This window comes from Pseudophryne corroboree, chromosome 8 (assembly GCF_028390025.1).
Source record: "Pseudophryne corroboree isolate aPseCor3 chromosome 8, aPseCor3.hap2, whole genome shotgun sequence".
NCBI classification, from domain to species: Eukaryota; Metazoa; Chordata; class Amphibia; order Anura; family Myobatrachidae; genus Pseudophryne; species Pseudophryne corroboree.
In genome coordinates, this window is record NC_086451.1 from 173,345,647 (window position 1) to 173,369,935 (window position 24,289).

Genomic DNA, 24,289 nt, shown 5'->3' on the forward strand with positions numbered 1-24,289 from the left:
ATATGCATTCAATATTTGAAGAAACAAAATAAAATAAAGCTATGTATTGGGTTTCACTAACAAGCACATTGGAAGACTTGACTACTGTTAAAAGACATGCATTACATGGTATAGAGCCACAAACCACAATGTAGTAAAATAAAAACAAACTTACATGTGCTAGAGCTGGGGAGGGTCGCTGCTCGGGCAGCCCCCTGTCAAGTGAAGGAGATCCAACTGAGGCAGCACAAGGGAACTCTCGAAAGAAGAACAAGGCTAGAGGAAAATCTGAGACAAAGAAATCTGACTTTTACCAGAGCTGACCAGAGGAAAGCACAAACACAGTCCCCCACTACCACAAATAATGCAGTCGAGTTTCCCACATTTGTGGAAATCACAGGGGTCAGCAAACCCAGAATGCAATGAATGAACCTCACCCTGGGAGAACAATCTTCATGACCATGGTATCTCCTATGCAAAATAAGTATGATTTGGGATAGGGCTGGGGAGGGCCGCTGCTCAGGCACATCTCTGTCAAGTAAAGGAGATTCAACTGAGGCAGCACAAGGGAACTCTCATCTGGGGACAACAACTGCAGGGAGAACACATATTTTCAGATGAACATGGGAGGGCAGAAGGCTACCTAATACTGAAGCACCCCCAAACAACAAACAAAATGCAACAACTAGTGCAAGCATTCCTGGGGGAAGGCCTGCAGCAGATGGATTTGCATATGGTGATGTCATCCAAGCAGTGGGTCAAAGTTGGCTTCAACCCTCGTCTGCATATGAAAAGAGAAAAGGGGCGTGCAGGGCATGGCAGCCTTTTGCGGCGCTTGGATGACCCCTAGCTCGCATTAAACACCTCCACCCTCCTTCGGTGTGGGGCTCATGTTGGCCATGCCCCAGCCCCTGAAGCATTCAAGCTGATTTCTTGCAGCAGCTGGGCACTGTAACAGCTCCAGAGCTGCTCTGTAAGGCAAGTAAAAGGGCGTGGGCCCTGCAGCACTACCTGTAGTTCGCATTGTGCGTTGGAAGGCACAAATTAAGCAGACGGGAGAAGTCAGGATAGTGCGCAAGGGCATAGAAGGGAGCGGCTCAAGAAAAAAGAAGTGTAAACAGACAGCAAACTAGGCTGGAGAGAGACATGAGACAAAGAGATCTGAATTATACGAGAGCCGACCAGGGGAAACACAAATTATGCAGTCAAGTTTCCCACATTTGGGGAAATCGCAGGAGCAGCACACCCAGAGTGCAATTGGTGAGCCTTGCCCTGGGAGAAGCACCTTCATGATCATAGTATCTTACCTAGCAGGTAAGTAGGAGTTGGGCTAGAGCTGGGGAGGGTCGCTGCTCGGGCACCCCCCTGTCAAGTGAAGGAGATCCAACTGAGGCAGCACAAGGGAACTCTCGAAAGAAGAACAAGGCTAGAGGAAGATCTGAGACAAAGAAATCTGACTTTTACCAAAGCTGACCAGAGGAAAGCACAAACACAGTCCCCCACTACCACAAATAATGCTGTCAAGTTTACCACATTTGGGGAAATAACAGGGGTCAGCATACCCAGAATGCAATGAATGAACCTCACCCTGGGAGAACAATCTTCATGACCATGGTATCTCCTATGCAAAATAAGTATGATTTGGGATAGGGCTGGGGAGGGCCGCTGCTCAGGCACATCTCTGTCAAGTAAAGGAGATTCAACTGAGGCAGCACAAGGGAACTCTCATCTGGGGACAACAACTGCAGGAGTTACACATATTTTCAGATGAACATGGGAGGGCAGAAGGCTGCCTAATACTGAAGCACCCCCAAACAACAAACCAAATGCAACAACTAGTGCAAGCATTCCTGGGGGAAGGCCTGCAGCAGATGGATTTGCATATGGTGATGTCATCCAAGCAGTGGGTCAAAGTTGGCTTCAACCCTCGTCTGCATATGAAAAGAGAAAATTGGCATGCAGGGCATGGCGGCCTTTTGCGGTGCTTGGATGACCCCTAGTTCGCATTAAACACCTCCACCCTCCTTCGGTGTGGGGCTCATGATGGCTATGCCCCAGCCCCTGAAGCATTCAAGCTGATTTCTTGCAGCAGCTGGGCACTGTAACAGCTCCAGAGCTGCTCTGTAAGGCAAGTAAAAGGGTGTGGGCCCTGCAGCACTACCTGTAGTTTGCATTGTGCGTTGGAAGGCACAAAGTAAGCAGACGGGAGAAGTCAGGATAGTGCGCAAGGGCATAGAAGGGAGCAACTCAAGAAAAGAGAAGTGGAAACAGACTGCACATTAGGCTGGAGAGAGACCTGAGACAAAGAGATCTGAATTATACGAGAGCCGACCAGGTGAAACACAAATTATGCAGTCAAGTGTCCAACATTTGGGGAAACCGCAGGAGTTGCACACCCAGAGTGCAATGGGTGAGCCTTGCCCTGGGAGAAGCACCTTCATGATCATAGTATCTCACCTGGCAGGTAAGTAGGAGCTGGGCTAGAGCTGGGGAGGGTCGCTGCTCGGGCACCCCCCTGTCAAGTGAAGGAGATCCAACTGAGGCAGCACAAGGGAACTCTCGAAAGAAGAACAAGGCTAGAGGAAGATCTGAGACAAAGAAATCTGACTTTTACCAGAGCTGACCAGAGGAAAGCACAAACACAGTCCCTCACTACCACAAATAATGCAGTCCAGTTTCCCACATTTGGGGAAATCACAGGGGTCAGCATACCCAGAATGCAATGAATGAACCTCACCCTGGGAAAACAATCTTCATGACCATGGTATTTCCTATGCAAAATAAGTATGATTTGGGATAGAGCTGGGGAGGGCCGCTGCTCAGGCACATCTCTGTCAAGTAAAGGAGATTCAACTGAGGCAGCACAAGGGAACTCTCATCTGGGGGCAACAACTGCAGGGAGAACACATATTTTCAGATGAACATGGGAGGGCAGAGGCTGCCTAATACTGAAGCACCCCCAAACAACAAACCAAATGCAACAACTAGTGCAAGCATTCCTGGGGGAAGGCCTGCAGCAGATGGATTTGCATATGGTGATGTCATCCAAGCAGTGGGTCAAAGTTGGCATCAACCCTCATCTGCATATGAATAGAGAAGAGGGGCGTGCAGGGCATGGCGGCCTTTTGCGGCGCTTGGATGACCCCTAGTTCGCATTAAACACCTCCACCCTCCTTCGGTGTGGGGCTCATGTTGGCTATGCCCCAGCCCCTGAAGCATTCAAGCTGATTTCTTGCAGCAGCTGGGCACTGTAACAGCTCCAGAGCTGCTCTGTAAGGCAAGTAAAAGGGTGTGGGCCCTGCAGCACTACCTGTAGTTTGCATTGTGCATTGTAAGGCACTAAGTAAGCAGACGGGAGGAGAAGTCAGGATAGTGCACTAGGGTATAGAAGGGAGGGGCTCAAGAAAAAAGAAGTGGAAACAGACAGCAAACTAGGCTGGAGAGAGACCTGAGACAAAGAGATCTGAATTATATGAGAGCTGACCAGGGGAAACACAAATTATGCAGTCAAGTTTCCCACATTTGGGGAAATCGCAGGAGCAGCACACCCAGAGTGCAATGGGTGATCCTTGTCCTGGGAGAAGCAACTTCATGATCATAGTATCTCACCTGGCAGGTAAGTAGGAGTTGGGCTAGAGCTGGGGAGGGTCGCTGCTCGGGCACCCCCCTGTCAAGTGAAGTAGATCCAACTGAGGCAGCATAAGGAAACTCTCGATAGAAGAACAAGGCTAGAGGAAGATCTGAGACAAATAAATCTGACTTTTACCAGAGCTGACCAGAGGAAAGAACAAACACAGTCCCCCACTACCACAAATAATGCAGTCGAGTTTCCCACATTTGTGGAAATCACAGGGGTCAGCATACCCAGAATGCAATGAATGAACCTCACCCTGGGAGAACAATCTTCATGACCATGGTATCTCCTATGCAAAATAAGTATGACTTGGGATAGGGCTGGGGAGGGCCGCTGCTCAGGCACATCTCTGTCATGTAAAGGAGATTCAACTGAGGCAGCACAAGGGAACTCTCATCTGGGGACAACAACTGCAGGGAGAACACATATTTTCAGATGAACATGGTAGGGCAGAAGGCTGCCTAATACTGAAGCACCCCCAAACAACAAACCAAATGCAACAACTAGTGCAAGCATTCCTGGGGGAAGTCCTGCAGCAGATGGATCCAATAACAGCTCCAGAGTTGCTCTACAAGACAAGTAAAAGGGTGTGAGCCCTGCAGCACCACCTGTACTTTGCATACACACATATAGGACAGCATCTCTTATATGCCCCAGGGTCAATAAAATAGTATCCTTATCTAGGGTATCCATCCCCTCAGATAAGGTATCCGTCCATGCTGCTACAGCACTACACACCCAGGCCGACGCAATTGCCGGTCTGAGTAAGGTACCCGAATGTGTATAAATGGACTTCAGGGTTATCTCCTGTTTGCGGTCAGCAGACTCTTTGAGGGTAGCCGTATCCTGGGACGGGAGGGCTACCTTCTTGGATAAGCGTGTTAATGCTTTGTCCACCCTAGGGGAGGATTCCCATCTTAACCTATCCATTGATGGGAAAGGATACGCCATAAGAATCCTTTTGGAAATCTGCAGTCTTTTATCTTGAGATTCCCAGGCTTTTTCACATAACTCGTTCAGCTCGTGTGAGGGGGGAAAGGTTACCTCAGGCTTCTTTCCCTTGTACTTATGTACCCTCTTGTCAGGGACAGGGGGTTCCTCTGTGATGTGCAAAACATCTTTTATTGCCATAATCCTATATCGAATGGATTTTGCCAATTTTGGCTGTAACTTTGCATCATCGTAATCGACACTGGAGTCAGAATCCGTGTCAGTATCTGTGTCAACAATCTGGGATAGTGGGCGCTTATGAGACCCTGACAGTCCCTGCGACATAGGATCAGGCATGGGTTGAGACCCTGACTGTCCCAAAGCTTCAGCCTTGTCTAATCTTTTGTGCACTGAGTTTACACTAGCATTTAAAACATTCCACATATCCATCCAATCAGCTGTCGCAGAGACACCACATTAATTTGCTCCCGCTCCTCTCTAATATAGCCTTCTTCCTCAGACATGTCGACACACGTGTACCGACACACCACACACACAGGGAATGCTTTTTCTGAAAACAGTTTCCCCACAAGGCCCTTTGGAGAGACAGAGAGAGAGAGTATGCCAGCACACACCCCAGCGCTATATAACCCAGGAATAACACAGTAACTTAATGTTTGCCCAGTAGTGCTGCTGTATGTAATTTGCGCCGAATTATGTGCCCCCCCTCCTCTTTTCAACCCTCTTGTCTACCGTGGTTTCAGCAGGCGAGAGTCTGGGGAGCTGCCTCAGCGGTGCTGTGGAGAAAAAATGGCGCTGGTGAGTGCTGAGGGAGAAGCCCCGCCCCCTCGGCGGCGGGCCTCTGTCCCGCTTAAACTGTAAAATTGGCGGGGGCTCATACATATATACAGTGCTCAGCTGTATATATGTTATATTTTTGGCAAAAAGAGGTTTATATTGCTGCCCAGGGCGCCCTGCACCCTTACAGTGACCAGAGTATGTGAGGTGTATGGGAGCAATGGCGCACAGCTGCAGTGCTGTGCATTACTTCAGTGAAGATCATGAAGTCTTCTGCCACCGCTGAAGTCTCTTTTCTTCTCATACTCACCCGGCTTCTATCTTCCGGCTCTGCGAGGGGGACGGCGGCGCGGCTCTGGGACGGACGGCGAGGGTGAGATCCTGCGTACCAATCCCGCTGGAGCTAATGGTGTCCAGTAGCCTAAGAAGCAGGACCTTGCAACTCAGAGAGTAGGGCTGCTTCTCTCCCCTCAGTCCCTCGATGCAGGGAGTCTGTTGCCAGCAGTGCTCCCTGAAAATTAAAAACCTAACAAAATACTTTCTGTCAGAAAGCTCAGGAGAGCTCCTGAAAAGCACACAGTTTCCACTGGGCACAGTATCAAACTGAGGTATGGAGGAGGGGCATAGAGGGAGGAGCCACTGCACACCCAGAACTAAAGTCTTTCTTAAAGTGCCCATGTCTCCTGCGGAGCCCGTCTATCCCCATGGTCCTTACAGAGTCCCCAGCATCCTCTAGGACATTAGAGAAAATAGGATTTTAATACCTACCGGTAAATCCTTTTCTCTTAGTCCGTAGAGGATGCAGGGCACCCGTCCCAGTGCGTACTGTGTCTGCAGTTATTAAATGGCCCTTAACTCCAGAACATTTATGTGGAGACAACTTTCCCGACTTGACCATCTTCCTTGGATGTTTTCCCCCTGTGTGACTGCTCCCCAGCCTCGGAGGGTTGCATCCGTGGTCCCTAGGATCCAGTCCTGGATCCCGAACCATCGCCCCTCTAGGAGGTGAGAACTGTGCAGCCGCCAATGGAGTGATATTCTGGTCTTGGAAGATAGGATTATCCTCCGGTGCATGTGTAGGTGGGATCCGGACCACTTGTCCAACAGGTCCCACTGGAACACTCTAGCATGGAACCTGCCAAACTGAATGGCCTCGTAGGCCGCAACCATCTTCCCCAGCAACCGAATGCATTGATGGATTAACACTCTTGCTGGTTTCAGAATTTGTTTGACCAGACTCTGGATCTCCATAGCCTTTCCACTGGAAGAAAACCTCTTCTGTGTCCAGTATCACTCCCAAAAACAACAACCGCGTCATTGGGACCAACTGCGATTTTGGCAAGTTTAGGAGCCAACCATGTTGTTGAAGAACTGTCAGGGAGAGTGCAATGTTTTGCAACAACTGGTCCCTGGATCTCGCCTTTATCAAGAGATCATCCAAGTACGGGATAATTGTGACTCCTTGTTTGCGAAGGAGAACCATCATTTCCGCCATCACCCTGGTGAAAATCCTCGGAGCCGTGGACAGACCAAACGGCAACGTCTGAAATTGGTAATGACAATACTGAATTGCAAACCTCAGGTAGCTTGATGCAGTGGCTAAACGGAACATGTAAGTAGGCATCCTTATGTCTACCAAAACCATGAAATCTCCTTCCTCCGGACTGGAGATCCCTACCCTGAGAGATTCCATCTTGAAATTGAATTTCTTTAGGTAGAAATTGAGGGATTTCAGATTTCAGATTGGTCTGACTGAGCCTTCCGGCTTCGGGACCACGAAGAGGCTTGAATAAAAGCCTTCTCCCTGCTGACTAAGGCCGATTTGAACAATCGGTGAGGGGGAACGTCTTGAAACCCCAGTTTGTACCCTTGGGACACTATTTGTAAAACCCACGAGTCCAGGTCCAAATTATTCCAGAACTGACTGAAGTGTTTTAGACGTGCCCCCACTGGTGTGGGCTCCTGCAAGAGAGCCCCAGCGTCATGCAGTGGATTTGGCAGAAGCAGAGGACGATCTCTGCTCCTGCGATCTTGAAGAGGCTACAGACCTCTTCCCTCTTCTCCTTCCTCTACCTGCAAAGAAAGGGGAATCTTAACTTCTTGCATATCTATTGGGCCAAAATGACTGCGTTAGATAATGATGCGTCTTCATCCGTTGAGAGGGAACATAGGGCAAGAAGGTTGACTTACCTGCGGGAGCTGCCGAGATCAAATTAACTAGGCCGTCGCCAAACAAGGCTTCACCTTCATAGGGAAGAGACTCCCTTTCTTCTTGGAGTCAGCATCAGCATTCCCTTGGTGAATCCACAATGCCCTCCTATCCGAGACTGCCATGAAATTGGCCCGTGAACTCAAGAGTCCTATATCCCTTGCAGTCGTAAGTATGCTGCAGTGTCCTTGATATGATCCAACGTAAGGAGCATCCCATGTCTCCAGGATATCTATATCGGATGACAAGGTATTCGACCAATTCTTGAATACTACTACTCACCCATGCGCATGTAATGGCAGGTCTAAGTAATGTACCCGTGGTTACATAACTAGAAATAATGTAGCTTCCTGCATACGATCCGCTGGATTTGTGACAGGGCCCCATGCAGAACAGGGGGTGATTCCCACTTTATTCTGTCCGCGGCAGGAAATGAATAAACAACCGGAAACCTTTTGGGGATTTGAAACCATCTTGTCGAGCTGGCCCAGACTTTCTCAAACAGAGATGGAGGAACGTTACATCAGCTTTCATTATATATCTATATATATACATACATATAGACCCATTTGTCAGGAACAGCAGGGTCCTCAGTGATGTTAATATGTCCTTAATATCCACAATCATGTACTGAATGCTCCTTGCCAATATTGGATCTAATCAGGAAATATTATGGTCGACATAGGAATCAGTATCCGAGTCAGTATCAGTGTGTAGTAACTGGGCAAAATAACATTTTTGCGGGGCCTGAGGGAAAAGAAGCATAGCCATGAACATCACATCTTTTCTCTACGTCTGTGTCTGAGACACAGATTTATCCAACCTCACTCTGATATTACTGAAACTTTCACCCAGTCAGTTATTGGTGGTGCCAACAGGGCCACCATCATATGTCTGCATTCCTAATATAGTTTCCTCTTGGGAAAAACATTCAGCCACCGACATGTTGACACACATGTACCAAGTACCCACAGACACATCGGCTTATGGGGGATAGACCTACAGTAAATCTGTCAGAGGGACAGATGGGATTTTTCAGCTCACAACCCAGCGTCAAAAGTACACAGTCTGGGAAATAATAAACTCTATAGTGATAGACTTGTAACGCTCTATAGATGTGCTGGTGAGGTGAGGAAGAAGCCCCGCCGCTGTAATGGCACGCTTCTGTCCCGCTCAGAAACAAATAATTAATTACGCTGGTGGGGTAAGGACAGTGCCCAGGCACTAATGTCCACTTTTGCCAGCCTTTTGTGAGGAATTTATGCTGCCCAGGGTGCCCCCCCCCCCCAACGCCCTGCACCCTGCAGTGCCTGTGTTTGTGTGGGAGCATGGCGCACAGCATTCCGCTCGCTGCGTGGTACCTCAGAATGCCATCTGTTCTTCTGCTACTCGCCTGTCTTCTGACTTCTGGCTCTGTAAGGGGGTGATGGCAGGCTACGGGAGTGGGCATCTAGGCGTACCCAGCGATCAGCACCCTCAGGAGCTAATGGTGTCCTGTCAGCCAGAAGTAGAGCCATTGAACTCACTAGAAGTTGGTCATACTTCTCTCGCCTAAGTCCCACGAAGCAGGGAGACTGTTGCCAGCAGCCTCCCTGAAAATAAGAAAAACTAACATAAGTCTTTTCAGAGAAACTCAGTAGAGCTCCCCTGTAGTGCATCCAGTCTCACTGGGCACAATTCTAAAACTGGAGTCTGGAGGAGGGGCATAGAGGGAGGAGACAGTTCACACCCTTTGAAAGTCTTAAAGTGCCCATGTCTCCTGCGGATCCCGTCTATACCCCATGGTTCTTAATGTGATCCCAGCATCCTCTAGGACGTATGAGAAAACAAATAACGCACACACGAGGAGAGAACAAAGGAAGGGGGGGGGGAGGGGGGGGGGGGTAAGGTAAGGTAGTAAAGGCATATTGGATAAACTACAACCTTATACATATTCATTAATGTACCAGTAGTTAGAAGTAGAAGAGCTCTAACAGAAACCACAAAGCTTATCTAAAGCCACACCACACTGGATATGCCCAATCTCATTTGATCTTTGAAGCAAAGCAGTATTGGACTTTGTTACTACCAAGCAGTCTCCCATCCATGTATTATCAGATTCTTTAGGTGTTTTTAAACTACCAACACCCTTTTCTTGGTACATTTAATTTTTACATGTATTCTTTTATGTACCAGAAGTTAGAAGTAGAAAAGCTCTAACAGAAACCACCAGCTCATCTACAGCCACAGCACACTGGATTTGCCCAATCTCTCCTGATCATGGAAGCTGAGCAGTGTTGGTCCTGGTTTTAGTACTTGGATGGGAGACCACCAGGAAATACCAGGAGCTGTGTGTATTTTTACAATACCAACACCGTTCTCTTGATGCATTCCATTTTGAAACATTGGGGCAGATCTATTAAGCCTGGTGAACTGATAAAGTGCAAGGTGATAAAGTACCAGCCAGTCAGCTCCTAACTGTCATTTTTCAAACCCAGCCTGTGACATGGCAATTAGGAGCTGATTGGCTGGTACTTTATCACCATGCAAATTATCATTCCACCAGGTTTAATAAATCGGCCGCTTATTCATTTATGTACTAGTAGTTAGAAGTAGAAGAACTCTAACAGAAACCACTAAGCTCATCTACAGCCACACCACACTGTATATGCCCAATATCACCTGATCTTAGGCCTGGTTTGTTCTTGGATGTGAGACCACCTGGGAATACCAGGTGCTGTAGGTAGTTTTATACTACCAACACCGTTCTCTTGATGCATTCTATTTTGAAACTTATTCATTGATGTAGAAGTTAGAAACAGCAAAAATCATCTACAGCCGCATCACACTGGATATGTCCAATCTCATCTTATGTTGGAAGCTAAGCAGTGTTGTGCCTGGTTAGTTTTTGGATTTCAGATCCTGCCTTCTGGTTTGGCCACGGCACCTCGGAAATTCACCAAGGTCATGGCCGTGATGACGACCCTTCACCATCGGTGGACCAGGGAGGAATCTCTCCTCCCGATAAACATTCTGGAATTGCGGGCAGTGTTCAATTCATTGATACTGGCCCTGCCTCTAGTACAGAACAGGCCTGTTCAAGTACAATCGGACAACGCCACCACGGTAGTGTACACAAATCATCAAGTCGGCACTCGAAACTGCATGGCAAAGCTGGAAGTATAAAAAAATCCTCAGTTGGGTAGAACGTCATCTGCCAGCAATATCGGCAGTGTTCATTCCCGGAGTCCTCAACTGGGAAGCGGATTTCCTCAGTCGTCAGGACGTTCACGCTGGAGAGTGGAGAGGCTGCAGCAGAAATATCTACACTGGTGTCAGTAGGTGACTGAGGCAGGGATGACTGGGAGATAGTGGGTGACTGAAGCATGTATGAGTGGGATATAGTGGGTGACTGAAGCCGGGGTGACTGGGAGATAGTGGGTGACTGATGCAGGGGTGACAGTGATAGTGGGTGACTTAGGCAGGGGTGACAGGGAGATAGTTGGTTACTGAGGGAGGGGTGATAGGAAGGGGTTGGGTAAGTATGGGAAGAAAGTGGGTGACAGGGATAATAAATGAATAAGGCAGGGATGATAGGGAGATAGTGGATGACTGTGGCAGGGGTGACAGGGACAGTAAGAGACTGAGGCAGGGGTCGCAGGTATAGTGGTTGACTGAGGCAGCGGTGACTGGGAGATAGTGGGTAACTGAGGCAGGGGTGACAGGGAAAGTGTGCGACTCAGGCAGGGGTGATAGGGAGATAGTGGGCAGCATATCTCTGCCTCACTGCAGCAGCACATTCCTGCTTCACTGACAGCAGCACATCCCTGCAACGTTGACAGCAACACATCCCTGCAACATTGACGGCAGCACATCCCTGCCTCATTGACGGCAGCACATCCCTGCCTCACTTATAGCAGCACATCCCTGCCTCGCTGACAGCAGCACATCACTGCCTCGCTGACAGCAGCACATCACTGCTTCACTGACAGCAGCACATCACTGCTTCACTGACAGCAGAACATCCCTGCCTCACTGGCAGCAGCACATCCCTGCTTTACTGACAGCTGTATATAGGGCCTAATTAAGACCTGATCCCTGCTGTGCATATTCACACAACAGGAGATCAGGTCTGAAGTGCGTGTGTGCTGGTGCCACAGTGCACCGGCACATGCCAGAGATGCGATCAGCATCTCTGCCCAGTGAGCGCCTCAGCCTGATTGACAGGTAGAGGCGGTCACTGGGCAGGAGGAGTCGGGCCAGCGGCGTTGTGCCGCCATTTTGGGGGCACAGTCAGGACAACGCAGACATGACCGGACCGTATGGGGGCGGGGCCGTGACGGCTGTGTGACCCGGACAGCAACAGGCCTTATTTACTAAAATCTAAGATAAATTTTATGGCATTTATGTGCAGTCTAGTTTGCACAGTTGATAGAGTGTTGATCTTGCACTATCAATGTAAGCCTCACATAGGTTTGATACACATGTAAGTTTGTTTTTATTTTACTACATTGTGGTTTGTGGCTCTATACCATGTAATGCATGTCTTTTAACAGTAGTCAAGTCTTCCAATGTGCTTGTTAGTGAAACCCAATACATAGCTTTATTTTATTTTGTTTCTTCAAATATTACATAGTAACATAGTAACATAGTATCTGAGGTTGAAAAAAGACAATTGTCCATCGAGTTCAACCTATTTGTGGTGTCCTATGCATGATGATTTTACTAAAATGTCTGACTGATGCTGCTGTCAGCCATTGCATTTTATCCCTATTTATAGTAATTATAATGCATGACTATGCACCATACCCCTGGATATCCTTATCCAATAGGAATTTATCTAACCCATTCTTAAAGGTGTTGACAGATTCCGCCATTACAACTCCCTCGGGCAGGGAATTCCAAACACGTATTGTCCTTACCGTGAAAAAGCCTTTACGCTGTATTGTGCGGAATCTCCTCTCCTCTAACCTGAGCGAGTGTCCACGAGTCCTCTGTGTTGATCTAACCAGAAACAGGTCCCACGCAAGCTCTGTGTATTGTCCCCTTATATATTTGTAGATGTTGATCATATCCCCTCTTAGTCTCCGCTTTTCCAATGTAAACATGCCTAGTCTTTCAAGCCTTTCCTTGTATGCCATCATCTCCATGCCCTTAATTAGTTTGGTCGCCCTCCTCTGTACCTTTTCAAGCTCCAGGATATCCTTTTTGTAGTACGGTGCCCAGAACTGTACACAGTATTCAAGGTGTGGCCTCACTAGTGATTTATATAACGGGAGTATAATACTCTCGTCCCTAGCATCAATACCCCGTTTTATGCATGCTAATATCTTATTAGCCTTCTTTGCTGCAGTCCTACTTTGGGTACTACTGCTTAGCTTGCTATCTATGAGGACACCTAAGTCCTTTTCCAGTACAGAATCCCCTAATTTTACCCCATTTAGTAGGTAGGCATATGTCTTATAACTTTTTTTTTCAATATATAAACATTTTTATTATAAGATTTTCAATGACACAAGTACATCCAAGTTGCAGATTATGGATTGTGAAGGACAAATCAACCATATAAACAATTTAAGCAATTTAAATTGCATGCAGGTAGTAGAATATCAAACTCCTTGGATGAAAGTTGGTCGTAATAAACTAGGATAGAAAATAATAAAGTAGAAAATAAGATTTTAAACCTACCGGTAAATCTTTTTCTCGTAGTCCGTAGAGGATGCTGGGGACTCCGTAATGACCATGGGGATAGACGGGCTCCGCAGGAGACATGGGCACTTTAAGAAAGACTTTAGTTCTGGGTGTGCACTGGCTCCTCCCTCTATGCCCCTCTATGCCACAGTTAGAGAAACTGTGCCCAGAGGAGACTGACAGTATGAGGAAAGGATTTTGTTAATCCAGGGCAAGATTCATACCAGCCACACCAATCACACCGTATAACTTGTGATAAACTACCCAGTTATGAGTACGAAAAAACAACATACTGTAGCATCAGTGCAGGATTGATGCAACTCTAACATAACCCTTATTGAAGCAATAACTATATACAAGTATTGCAGAAGTAGTCCGCACTTGGGACGGTCACCCAGCATCCTCTACGGACTACGAGAAAAAGATTTACCGGTAGGTTTAAAATCTTATTTTCTCTAACATCCTAGAGGATGCTGGGGACTCCGTAAGGACCATGGGGATTATACCAAAGCTCCAAAACGGGCGGGAGAGTGCGGATGACTCTGCAGCACCGATTGAGCAAACATGAGTTCCTCCTCAGCCAGGGTATCAAACTTATAGTATTTTGAAAAGGTGTTTGAACCTGACCAAGTAGCAGCTCGACACAGCTGTAGTGCCGAGACCCCTCGGGCAGCCGCCCAAGAAGAGCCCACTTTCCTCGTGGAATGGGCCTAGACCGATTTCGGTAACTGCAATCCAGCCATAGAATGCGCTTGCTGAATCGTGTTACAAATCCAGCGAGCAATAGCCTGCTTTGAAGCAGGGGCACCAATCTTGTTGGTTGCATACAGGACAAACAGCGCTTCAGTTTTCCTGACTCTAGCCGTCCTGGCCACGTAAATTTTCAAAGCCCTGACCACATCAAGTAACTCGGAATCCTCCAAGTCACGCGTAGCCAAAGGCACCACAATAGGTTGGTTCATGTGAAAAGATGAGACCACTTTTGGTAGGAATTGAAAATGGGTCCGCAATTCCGCTCTATCCACATGGTACACCAAATATGGGCTTTTATGTGACAAAGCCGCTAATTCCGACACTCGCCTAGCCGAAGCCAAGGCTAATAACATGACCACCTTCCATGTGAGATATTTTAACTCCACCGTTTTAAGTGGTTCAAACCAGTGTGATTTTAGAAAACTTAACACCACGTTAAGGTCCCAAGGTGCCACCGGAGGCACAAAAGGAGGCTGAATATGCAGCACTCCTTTTACAAAAGTCTGAACTTCTGGAAGAGAAACCAATTCTTTTTGAAAGAAAATGGATAAGGCCGAAATCTGGACCTTAATAGAGCCTAATTTTAGGCCCAAATTCACTCCAGTTTGTAGGAAGTGAAGGAAACGGCCCAGATGGAATTCTTCCGTAGGAGCATTCCTGGCCTCACACCAAGAAACATAATTTCACCATATACGGTGTAATGTTTTGACGTTACATCCTTCCTAGCCTTTATCAGCGTAGGGATGACCTCAACCGGAATGCCTTTCACTGCTAGGATCCGGCATTCAACCGCCATGCCGTCAAACGCAGCCGCGGTAAGTCTTGGAACAGACAGGGCCCCTGATGCAACAGGTCCTGTCTTAGAGGAAGAGGCCACGGATCTTCTGTGAGCATTTCCTGCAGATCCGGATACCAGGTCCTCCGTGGCCAATCTGGAACAATGAGGATTGTTCTCACTCCTCTTTGTCTTATTATCCTTAACACCTTGGGTATGAGAGGAAGAGGAGGAAATACATAGACCGGCCGGAACACCCACGGTGTCACTAGGGTGTCTACAGCTACTGCCTGAGGGTCTCTTGACCTTGCGCAATACCTCTGTAGCTTTTTGTTGAGCCGGGACGCCATCATGTCTATCTGTGGCAGTTCCCACCGACTTGTAATCTGTGCAAAGACTTCCTGATGAAGTCCCCACTCTCCCGGATGTAGGTCGTGTCTGCTGAGGAAGTCTGCTTCCCAGTTGTCCACTCCCAGAATGAACACTGCTGACAGTGCGCTTGCGTGATTCTCCACCCAGCGAAGAATTCTGGTGGCTTGTGCCATCGCCACTCTGCTCCTTGTGCCGCCTTGGCGGTTTACATGAGCCACTGCGGTGACGTTGTCTGACTGGATCAGAACCGGTTGGTCGCGAAGTAAGGTCTCCGCTTGACGTAGGGCATTGTATATGGCCCCTAGTTTCAGGATGTTGATGTGAAGACAAGTCTCTTGACTTGACCAAAGACCTTGGATATTTCTTCCCTGTGTGACTGCTCCCCAACCTTGGAGGCTTGCCTCTGTGGTCACCAGGATCCAGTCCTGAATGCCGAATCTGCGTCACTCGAGAAGGTGAGCACTCTGCAGCCACCACAGGAGTGATACCCTGACCCTGGGGGACAGGGTGATCAACCAATGCATCTGCAAATGTGACCCAGACCACTTGTCCAGTAGGTCCCATTGGAAAGTCCTCGCATGGAACCTGCCGAATGGAATGGCTTCGTATGATGCCACCATCTTTCCCAGGACTCGAGTGCAGTGATGCACTGACACAAGTTTTGGTTTCAATAGGTTCCTGACAAGAGTCATGAGTTCCTGGGCCTTTCCTATCGGGAGATAAACTCTCTTCTGGTCTGTGTCCAGAATCATGCCCAAGAAAGACAGACGAGTCGTAGAAACCAACTGCGACTTTGGGATATTGAAAATCCAGCCGTGTTGCTGTAACACTTTCAGTGAAAGTGATACGCTGTTCAGCAACTGCTCTCTTGATCTCGCTTTTATGAGATCGCTCAAGTACGGGATAATTGTGACACCTTGCTTACGCAGGAGAACCATCATTTCCGCCATTACCTTGGTGAAAATTCTCTGGGCCGTGGAGAGACCAAACAGCAACGTCTGAAATTGGCAATGACAATCCTGTACCGCAAATCTGAGGTACGCCTGATGAGATGGATAAATGGGGACATGAAGGTATGCATCCTGTACACAAATGCGGACAACAGGTGTCAAGCCGTGTGTTGCCTTTGTCAAGCTGTAATAAGTAGGGGTAAGGACGTTAACCACCTCAGAACATCCTCCCTTATACGTCACCTGCAGCGCATTAATCATAAGTCAGTGACAAGTTCAAAAACTTTGGATGACAGCGGAAGCAGTCCACTGACCACTAAATCCCTTCCTCTTGTAACCAAGCTCCTGCAAACCACACCACCAACTCCCTCAGTGTCAATTTCCTCCTTAGACAGGAAAGCCAATAGTCCTGCAGGCCATGTCACTGGCAAGTCTGACGAGTCCTCTCCTGCCTGGGATTCCTCCGATGCATCCTTGAGTGTAACGCCTACTGCTGCTGGCGCTGCTGTTGTTGCTGCTGGGAGTCGATCGTCATCCCAGAGGGGAAGTCGGAAGACCACTTGTACTACTTCCAGTAGGCAATTGACTGTCCAACAGTCCTTTGCGAGGAAGATGAAATATCACAGCAGTCATCCTGCTGCAAAGCGGATAACTCAGGTCTTGTCAGCCTGGGTGGTGAGAAACGTGGTTCCGGTATCCATCGTTAATTCAGAGGCAACTAGAGACTTGATTGAGGTACTGTGTCCCCGGTACCAAATGCCATCTAGGTTCCATTTCTCTAGGCAGGCGATACCGAAAATGTACACAGACCTCAGAAAAAGAGTCACCAGTGTCCTAAAAAATGCAGTTGTACCCAAGGTCCACTAGTCCACATGTCCGTGGTTAAGTGGAGCAGGGCAGACTCAGGACTATATGACTGTGACAGCCCACTGGGTAGATGTATTGCCTCCCGCAGCAAGAACAGCAGCGGCGGCACCAGTAGCAGCATCTCGCAAATGCCAACTCGTTCCTAGGCAGACTACGCTTTGTATCACCGCTTTCCATAAGAGGCACACAGCTGACAACCTCTTACGGAAACTGAGGAACATCATCGCAGAATGGCTTACCCCAATTGGACTCTCCTGGGGATTTGTGACATCGGACAATGCCACCAATATTGTGCGTGCATTACATCTGGGCAAATTCCAGCACGTCCCATGTTTTGCACATACATTGAATTTGGTGGTGCAGAATTATTTAAAAAAACGACAGGGGCGTGCAAGAGATGCTGTCGGAGGCCCGAAGAATTGCGGGCCACTTTCTGCATTCAGCCACCGCGTGCCGAAGACTGGAGCACCACCAAACATTCCTGCACCTGCCCTGCCATCCTCTGACGCAAGAGGTGGTAACGAGGTGGAATTCAACCCTCTATATGCTTCAGAGGATGGAGGAGCAGCAAAAGGCCATTCAAGCCTATACATCTACCCACGATATAGACAAAGGAGGGGGAATGCACCTGACTCAAGCGCAGTGGAGAATGATTTCAACGTTGTGTAAGGTTCTGCAACCCTTTGAACTTGCCACACGTGAAGTCAGTTCAGACACTGCCAGGCTTTTGCAGAAGAAGCTGGAGACATTGAAGGAGGAGCTAAAACAGAGCGATTCCGCTAGGCATGTGGGACTTGTGGATGGAGCCCTTAATTCGCTTAACCAGGATTCAATCTGTTGAAATCAGAGCAATACATTTCGGCCACCGTGCTCGATCCTAGATTTAAAACCTACATTGTATCTCTCTTTCCGGCAGACACAAGTCTGCAGAGGTTCAAAGACCTGCTGGTGAGAAAATTGTCAAGTCAAGCGGAACGTGACCCGTCAACAGCTCCTCCTTCACATTCTCCCGCAACTGGGGGTGCAAGGAAAAGGCTAAGAATTCCGAGCCCACCCGCTGGCGGTGATGCAGGGCAGTTTGGAGTGAGTGCTGACATCTGGTCCGGACTGAAGGACCTGGCAACGATTACTGACATGTCGTCTACTGTCACTACATATGATTCTGTCACCTTTGAAAGAATGGTGGAGGATTATATGAGTGACCGCATCCAGGTAGGCACGTCAGACAGTCCGTATGTATACTGGCAGGAAAAAGAGGCAATTTGGAGGCCCTTGCACAAACTGGCTTTATTCTACCTAAGTTGCCCTCCCTCCAGTGTGTACTCCAAAAGAGTGTTTAGTGCAGCCGCTCACCTTGTCAGCAATCGGCGTACGAGGTTACTTCCAGAAAATGTGGAGAAGATGATGATCATCAAAATGAATTATAATCAATTCCTCCGTGGAGACATTTACCAGCAATTGCCTCCAGAAAGTACACAGGGATCTGAGATGGTGGATTCCAGTGGGGACGAATTAATAATATGTGAGGGGGGCGATGTACACAGTGAAAGGGGTGAGGAATCGGAGGATGATGAGGTGGACATCTTGCCTCTGTAGAGCCAGTTTGTGCAAGGAGAGATTGATTGCTTCTTTTTTGGTGGGGACCCAAACCAACCAGTCATTTCAGTCAGCCGTGTGGCAGACCCTGTTGCTGAAATGATGGGTTCGTCAATGTTTTTCTTTTCAATCTAAGCCCCTGCAGTTTTCTGTAAGAATCTGCTTCGCTATGATGATCAACAAGTCACAAGGGCAAACACTCAGGGCTGGAGGTGTAGATCTTAGGACCAGCTGCTACAAGCATGGCAAAGGTGTCACTATCATTGGTGACACCCAGAGAGGCAGCGAGGGAGATTGTAATGCAGTGCGCGCAGATAAGCAGCGCAATGGTAAAAAGGAGGCATGGTCTCATAGGTAGGGGTGTGGCCTGTTTTCCTGAATCTCCATTTTGTTGCTCCGGGTATCCCGGGGGTTGAGTGCTGCACCCGGGGACTAGTGTGTGAGTGGTGCTGGCTCCTGCACAGTGACAGAAACTGGGTGTTGCACGTAATGTTACAGTGAAACACCCATATTCTGTCACTGAAGAGGAGCCGGCACTTTGGTGTCACCCCCCTTGGCGGGTGACACTCGGGTGTGGGCCGCAACCCCGTTGTGATGCCACTGACCCATGGGAAGCTTTACGTGGCTTACCCATGTGTTAGTAGCCCCAAGCATCTTTTGTGTTAGTCCCTGAAGAAAAACTTCAAATATTTACAAATACATTTTGTAATCAATGGGCCTAATTCAGTAAGGATTGCAAATTCTGTAACTTACTTAGTTACTTTGGTTCGCATGCTGGGGCCACCCAGCATGCCGCCTCCCTTCTTGACCACGCTGAAATTGCAGTCTCAGTGCAGTTCAGCGTGATCATAAAAAATGGGTTAGCCTCCTGTTGGTGCAGACTGTATGTGTGCGCAGGAAGCCGCCACCATTTTTGTGATCGCAGCTGCTGCATGTGATGTCATGCAGCAGCTCTGACCACGCCTCCTGTTTCTCCGTTGCCGACCCCATTTTGTAGCCCTGCCCATGCACCGCTCCATCTCCGACTTGGAAATGGATTGTTGCTGCCCCTTCCCCCCAGCACCGATTGACAGTCAGAAGCGATCGCATTATCTGCGGGGTGCCGCAGAAAATGCAGGCGCATGCGTATGCTCTTAGCAATTTTTGCAGTTGGATTGCTTATTGCGATTGCAATCCAACCTGAATCAGGCTCTATTACCTATCACAATGCACTGCGGGTAGTACAAAATGGGGTTAATATAAGAGAAAACCCCCCCAGAGCTGTGCTCCTTAACTGTCCCTGGTGGCTAGTGGAGCGGCTGCCCAGTAATCAGTGTCCACGCCAGTGCGCACATGGCCCACCCCCTACAGCCACGCTGGATCACGGTATAGTGTGGGCACAGAAGTCCCTTACCTCCCTTTCATCAGCGGCCTCGTGATCCCGGAGGGCGGTGTGTGTGTGACTGACCTTAGGAAGAAACCGGAGCCTCCGCTGCAGTGACCCAGCAACCAGGGCACGGGAGTATACTGCGCCGCTGGGAGTGATGGAGCTGCAGTAAAGATGTCTATTAGACCTAACCTGCTGCAGCCCTTGTAGATTCTTATAAAAAAAGTTCTTCTTTTCTTGTCAAAATTAATAGCTAAGAATAGGCTGCCTGAGGCAGCCCCCTGTTAAGTGGCCTGCTACTGAAGGCACCAACTACAAACTGAGCTCCCTGTTCATGGAAGCGAGGTTATAGAGCAGGGGACGCTGAGCATCTTGGGAACAGTCAAAAGCTTTGAGCCTGTTGGTGCCTCAGATCAAGATCCTACTCTACACCCCAATGTGAATCCTTGTGGAGTCCAGTGTACCCCACAGAAGAAATGAATGTGTCACACCCATTGGCAGCAACATTAGAATAGCTGCTGATGGGCACAATTGAGAAAGGAAGGGGGGAAAACATTTGAATCCAGCACATATATGTAATTTGAATATGTAATTTGTACCTTCCTACTTTAAAATGTAATGGATGAACCTCACCCTGTGAGAACTATCTTCATGATCAAGAGATCTCATACGCAAGAAAAGCATGTGTTGGGATAGGGCTGTGGAGGGCGGCTGCTCGAGCACACCCCCGTCAAGTTAAGGAGATTCAACTGAGGAAGCACAAGGGAACTCTTGTCTGGGGACAACAACTGCAGGGAGACCACATCTTTTCAGATGAAAATGAGAGGGCGGAAGGCTGCCTAATACTGAAGCACCCTCAAACATCAAACCATATGCAACAACTAGTACAAGCATTCCTGGGGAAAGGTCTGCAGCAGACGGATTTGCATACGGTGATGTCATCCAAGCAGTGGGCCAAAGTTGGCTGGAACCCTCATCTGCATATGAAAAGAGAAAAGGGGCACTTGGATGACCCCTAGTTCGCATTGAACACCCCCCACCCTCCTTTGGTGTGGGGCTCATGTTGGCCATGCCCCAGCCCCTGAAGCATTCAAGCTGATTTCTTGCAGCAGCTGGGCACTGTAACAGCTCCAGAGCTGCTCTGTAATGCAAATAAAAGGGTGTGGGCCCTGCAACACCACCTGTAGTTCGCATTGTGCGTTGGAAGGCACAAAGTAAGCAGACGGGAGAAGTCAGGATAGTGCGCAAGGGCATAGAAGGGAGGGGCTCAAGAAAAGAGAAGTGGAAACAGACAGCAAGCTAGGCGGGAGAGAGACCTGAGACAATGAGATCTAAATTATACCAGAGCCAACCAGGGGAAAGCACAAATGCAGTCCCCCCCCCCTACCACAAATTATGCAGTCGAGATTCCCACATTTGGGGAAATCACAGAGGTCAGCATACCCAGAATGCAATGAATGAACCTCACCCTGGGAAAACAATCTTCATGACCATGGTATCACCTAAGCAAAATAAGTATGATTTGAGATAGGGCTGGGGAGGGCCGCTGCTCAGGCACACCTCCGTCAAGTAAAGGAGATTCAACTGAGGCAGCACAAGGGAACTCTCATCTGGGGACAACAACTGCAGGGAGAACACATTTTCAGACGAATGTGTGAGGGCAGAAGGCTGCCTAATACTGAAGCACCCCCCAAACAACAAACCAAATGCAACAACTAGTGCAAGCATTCCTGGGGGAAGGCCTGCAGCAGATGGATTCGCATATGGTGATGTCATCCAAGCAATGGGTATAGTTGGCTGCAACCCTCGTCTGCATATGAAAAGAGAAAATGGTCACGCAGGGCATGGCGGCCTTTGTGGGGTTGCGCTTGGATGACCCCTAGATCGCTTTATACACCCCCATCAGTGTGGGGCTCATGTTGGCCATGCCCCAGCCCCTGAAGCATTCAAGCTGATTTCTTGCAGCAGCTGGACCCAGTAACAGCTCCAGAGTTGCTCTACAAGACAAGTAAAAGGGTGTGAGCCATGCAGCACCACCTGTAGTTTGCATACACACATATATAGGACAGCATCTCTTATATGCCCCAGGGGCAATAAAATAGTATCCTTATCTAGAGTATCCGTCCATGCCGCTACAGCACTACACATACACACCCAGGCTGACGCAATTGCCGGTCTGAGTAAGGTACCTGAATGTGTATAAATGGACTTCAGGGTAATCTCCTGTTTGCGGTCAGCAGACTCTTTGAGGGTAGCCGTATCCTGGGACGGGAGGGCTAACTTCTTGGATAAGCGTGTTAATGCTTTGTCCACCCAAGGGGAGGATTCCCATCGTAACCTATCCGTTGATGGGAAAGGATACGCCATAAGAATCCTTTTGGAAATCTGCAGGAGATTCCCAAGCTTTTTCACATAACTCGTTCAGCTCGTGTGAGGGGAAAAGGTTACCTCAGGCTTCTTTCCCTTGTACATATGTACCCTCTTGTCAGGGATAGGGGGCTCCTCTGTGATGTGCAAAACATCTTTTATTGCCATAATCATATATCAAATGTATTTTGCCAATTTTGGCTGTAACTTTGCATCATCGTAATCGACACTGGAGTCAGAATCCGTGTCGGTATCTGTGTCAACAATCTGGATAGTGGGCACTTATGAGACCCTGACAGTCCCTGCGACATAGGATCAGGCATGGGTTGAGACCCTGACTGTCCCAAAGCTTCAGCCTTGTCTAATCTTTTGTGCAATGAGTTTACACTAGCATTTAAAACATTCCACATATCCATCCAATCAGGTGTCGGCGGAGACACCACATTCATTTGCTCCCGCTCCTCTCTAATATAGCCTTCTTCCTCAGACATGTCGACACACGCGTACCGACACACCACACACACAGGGAATGCTTTTACTGAAGACATTTCCCCCACAAGGCCCTTTGGCAGAGCTGGCCCTAACCAATATGATGCCCTAGGCAAGATTTTGCCTGGTGCCCCCTAGCACCACCGCTGGTTCCGCCTCTGACCTTGCACCTCTTTCCCAGCACCATCAACCCTCACCCATAACAGTACTTATTTTGGTGTTTGTACCCCCTATATTTTAAACAGGAACAGTTCGCACATTTGGCGCACAGTCCAAAAAGGGGTGTGTTTTTGCTGGCAATGGGCATGTCCTCACAATAGTACCCCCAATTAAAATTCCGCCACACAGTACTGCAATTTTATTCACATTTGATCACGCGATAGTGTCCATAATTCACATTACATCCCACAGTAGTATTACTTTACCTTATAAACGTTACTTCTCACAGTAGTGCTCCTTATTCACATTACATCACACTGAATTGCTCCTTATTTACATTACACCACACCCTATTGCTCTTTATTCACATTAGACGACACAGTAAATGCCCTTTCTATACGCAACGCTACATATTAGAGCACCTTATACACATAATGCCACACATTAGTAATGCATTTATACACATAATTCCACACAGTAATGCCCCTTACACATATGAGACACATCACTAATGTCCTTATAAACATAATGCGTCTTACACATTATGACAACCTTTATTAATGCCCTTTTACACATAATGGCCCTCATTCCGAGTTGTTAGCTCGCAAGCTGCTTTTAGCAGCATTGCACACGTTAAGCCGCCGCCTACTGGGAGTGAATCTTAGCTTATCAAAATTGCGAACGAAAGATTAGCAGAATTGCGAATAGACACTTCTTAGCAGTTTCTGAGTAGCTCCAGACTTACTCGACAACTGTGATCAGTTCAGTCAGTTTCGTTCCTGGTTTGACATCACAAACACACCCAGCGTTCGCCCAGACACTCCCCCGTTTCTTCAGACACTCCCGCGTTTTACCCAGAAACGGCAGCGTTTTTTCACACACACCCATAAAACGGCCAGTTTCCGCCCAGAAACACCCACTTCCTGTCAATCACACTACGATCAGCAGAACAAAGAAAAAACCTCGTAATGCCGTGAGTAAAATACCTAACTGCATAGCAAATTTACTTTGCGCAGTCGCAGAGCGAACATTGCGCATGCGCAATTAGCGGAAAATCGCTGCGATGCGAAGAAAATTACCGAGCGAACAACTCGGAATGACCACCCTTGCGCATGCGCAATTAGCGGAAAATCGCTGCGATGCGAAGAAAATTACCGAGCGAACAACTCGAAATGACCACCAATGTCCCTTACACATATGCCGCACATTATTAATGCCCTTATACACATAATGACACACATAGTGCCCCTTACCCATATGTTGCACATTATTAATGCATTTTTACATGACACACATAATGCTCCTTACTCATATTCCGAACACTACTGCACAATCAACCCACTCACATGCACACAGCACTCACACTGCCACTAAC

At 48.1% G+C, this 24,289-nt stretch overlaps 7 non-coding genes and 1 pseudogene across 7 annotated transcripts; all 8 read right to left on the reverse strand.

Moving 5' to 3' along the window:
- Positions 1–303: 303 nt before the first annotated feature.
- On the reverse strand, positions 304–467 carry LOC134950831 (U1 spliceosomal RNA). The gene has a single exon (XR_010183682.1). It is a non-coding gene; the product is annotated as a U1 spliceosomal RNA (small nuclear RNA).
- Positions 468–1,138: 671 nt separating this feature from the next.
- On the reverse strand, positions 1,139–1,301 carry LOC134953406 (U1 spliceosomal RNA). Its single transcript, XR_010185561.1, has one exon. It is a non-coding gene; the product is annotated as a U1 spliceosomal RNA (small nuclear RNA).
- Positions 1,302–1,453: 152 nt separating this feature from the next.
- LOC134951288 (U1 spliceosomal RNA) lies at positions 1,454–1,617 on the reverse strand. Its single transcript, XR_010184056.1, has one exon. It is a non-coding gene; the product is annotated as a U1 spliceosomal RNA (small nuclear RNA).
- A 671-nt stretch (positions 1,618–2,288) lies between these two features.
- LOC134953221 (U1 spliceosomal RNA) lies at positions 2,289–2,451 on the reverse strand. The gene has a single exon (XR_010185497.1). It is a non-coding gene; the product is annotated as a U1 spliceosomal RNA (small nuclear RNA).
- A 152-nt stretch (positions 2,452–2,603) lies between these two features.
- LOC134951192 (U1 spliceosomal RNA) lies at positions 2,604–2,767 on the reverse strand. Its single transcript, XR_010183978.1, has one exon. It is a non-coding gene; the product is annotated as a U1 spliceosomal RNA (small nuclear RNA).
- Positions 2,768–3,461: 694 nt separating this feature from the next.
- Positions 3,462–3,603, reverse strand: LOC134952804 (U1 spliceosomal RNA; annotated as a pseudogene).
- A 152-nt stretch (positions 3,604–3,755) lies between these two features.
- On the reverse strand, positions 3,756–3,919 carry LOC134950986 (U1 spliceosomal RNA). Its single transcript, XR_010183808.1, has one exon. It is a non-coding gene; the product is annotated as a U1 spliceosomal RNA (small nuclear RNA).
- Positions 3,920–21,251: 17,332 nt separating this feature from the next.
- LOC134951180 (U1 spliceosomal RNA) lies at positions 21,252–21,418 on the reverse strand. The gene has a single exon (XR_010183968.1). It is a non-coding gene; the product is annotated as a U1 spliceosomal RNA (small nuclear RNA).
- Between the last annotated feature and the right edge of the window lie 2,871 nt (positions 21,419–24,289).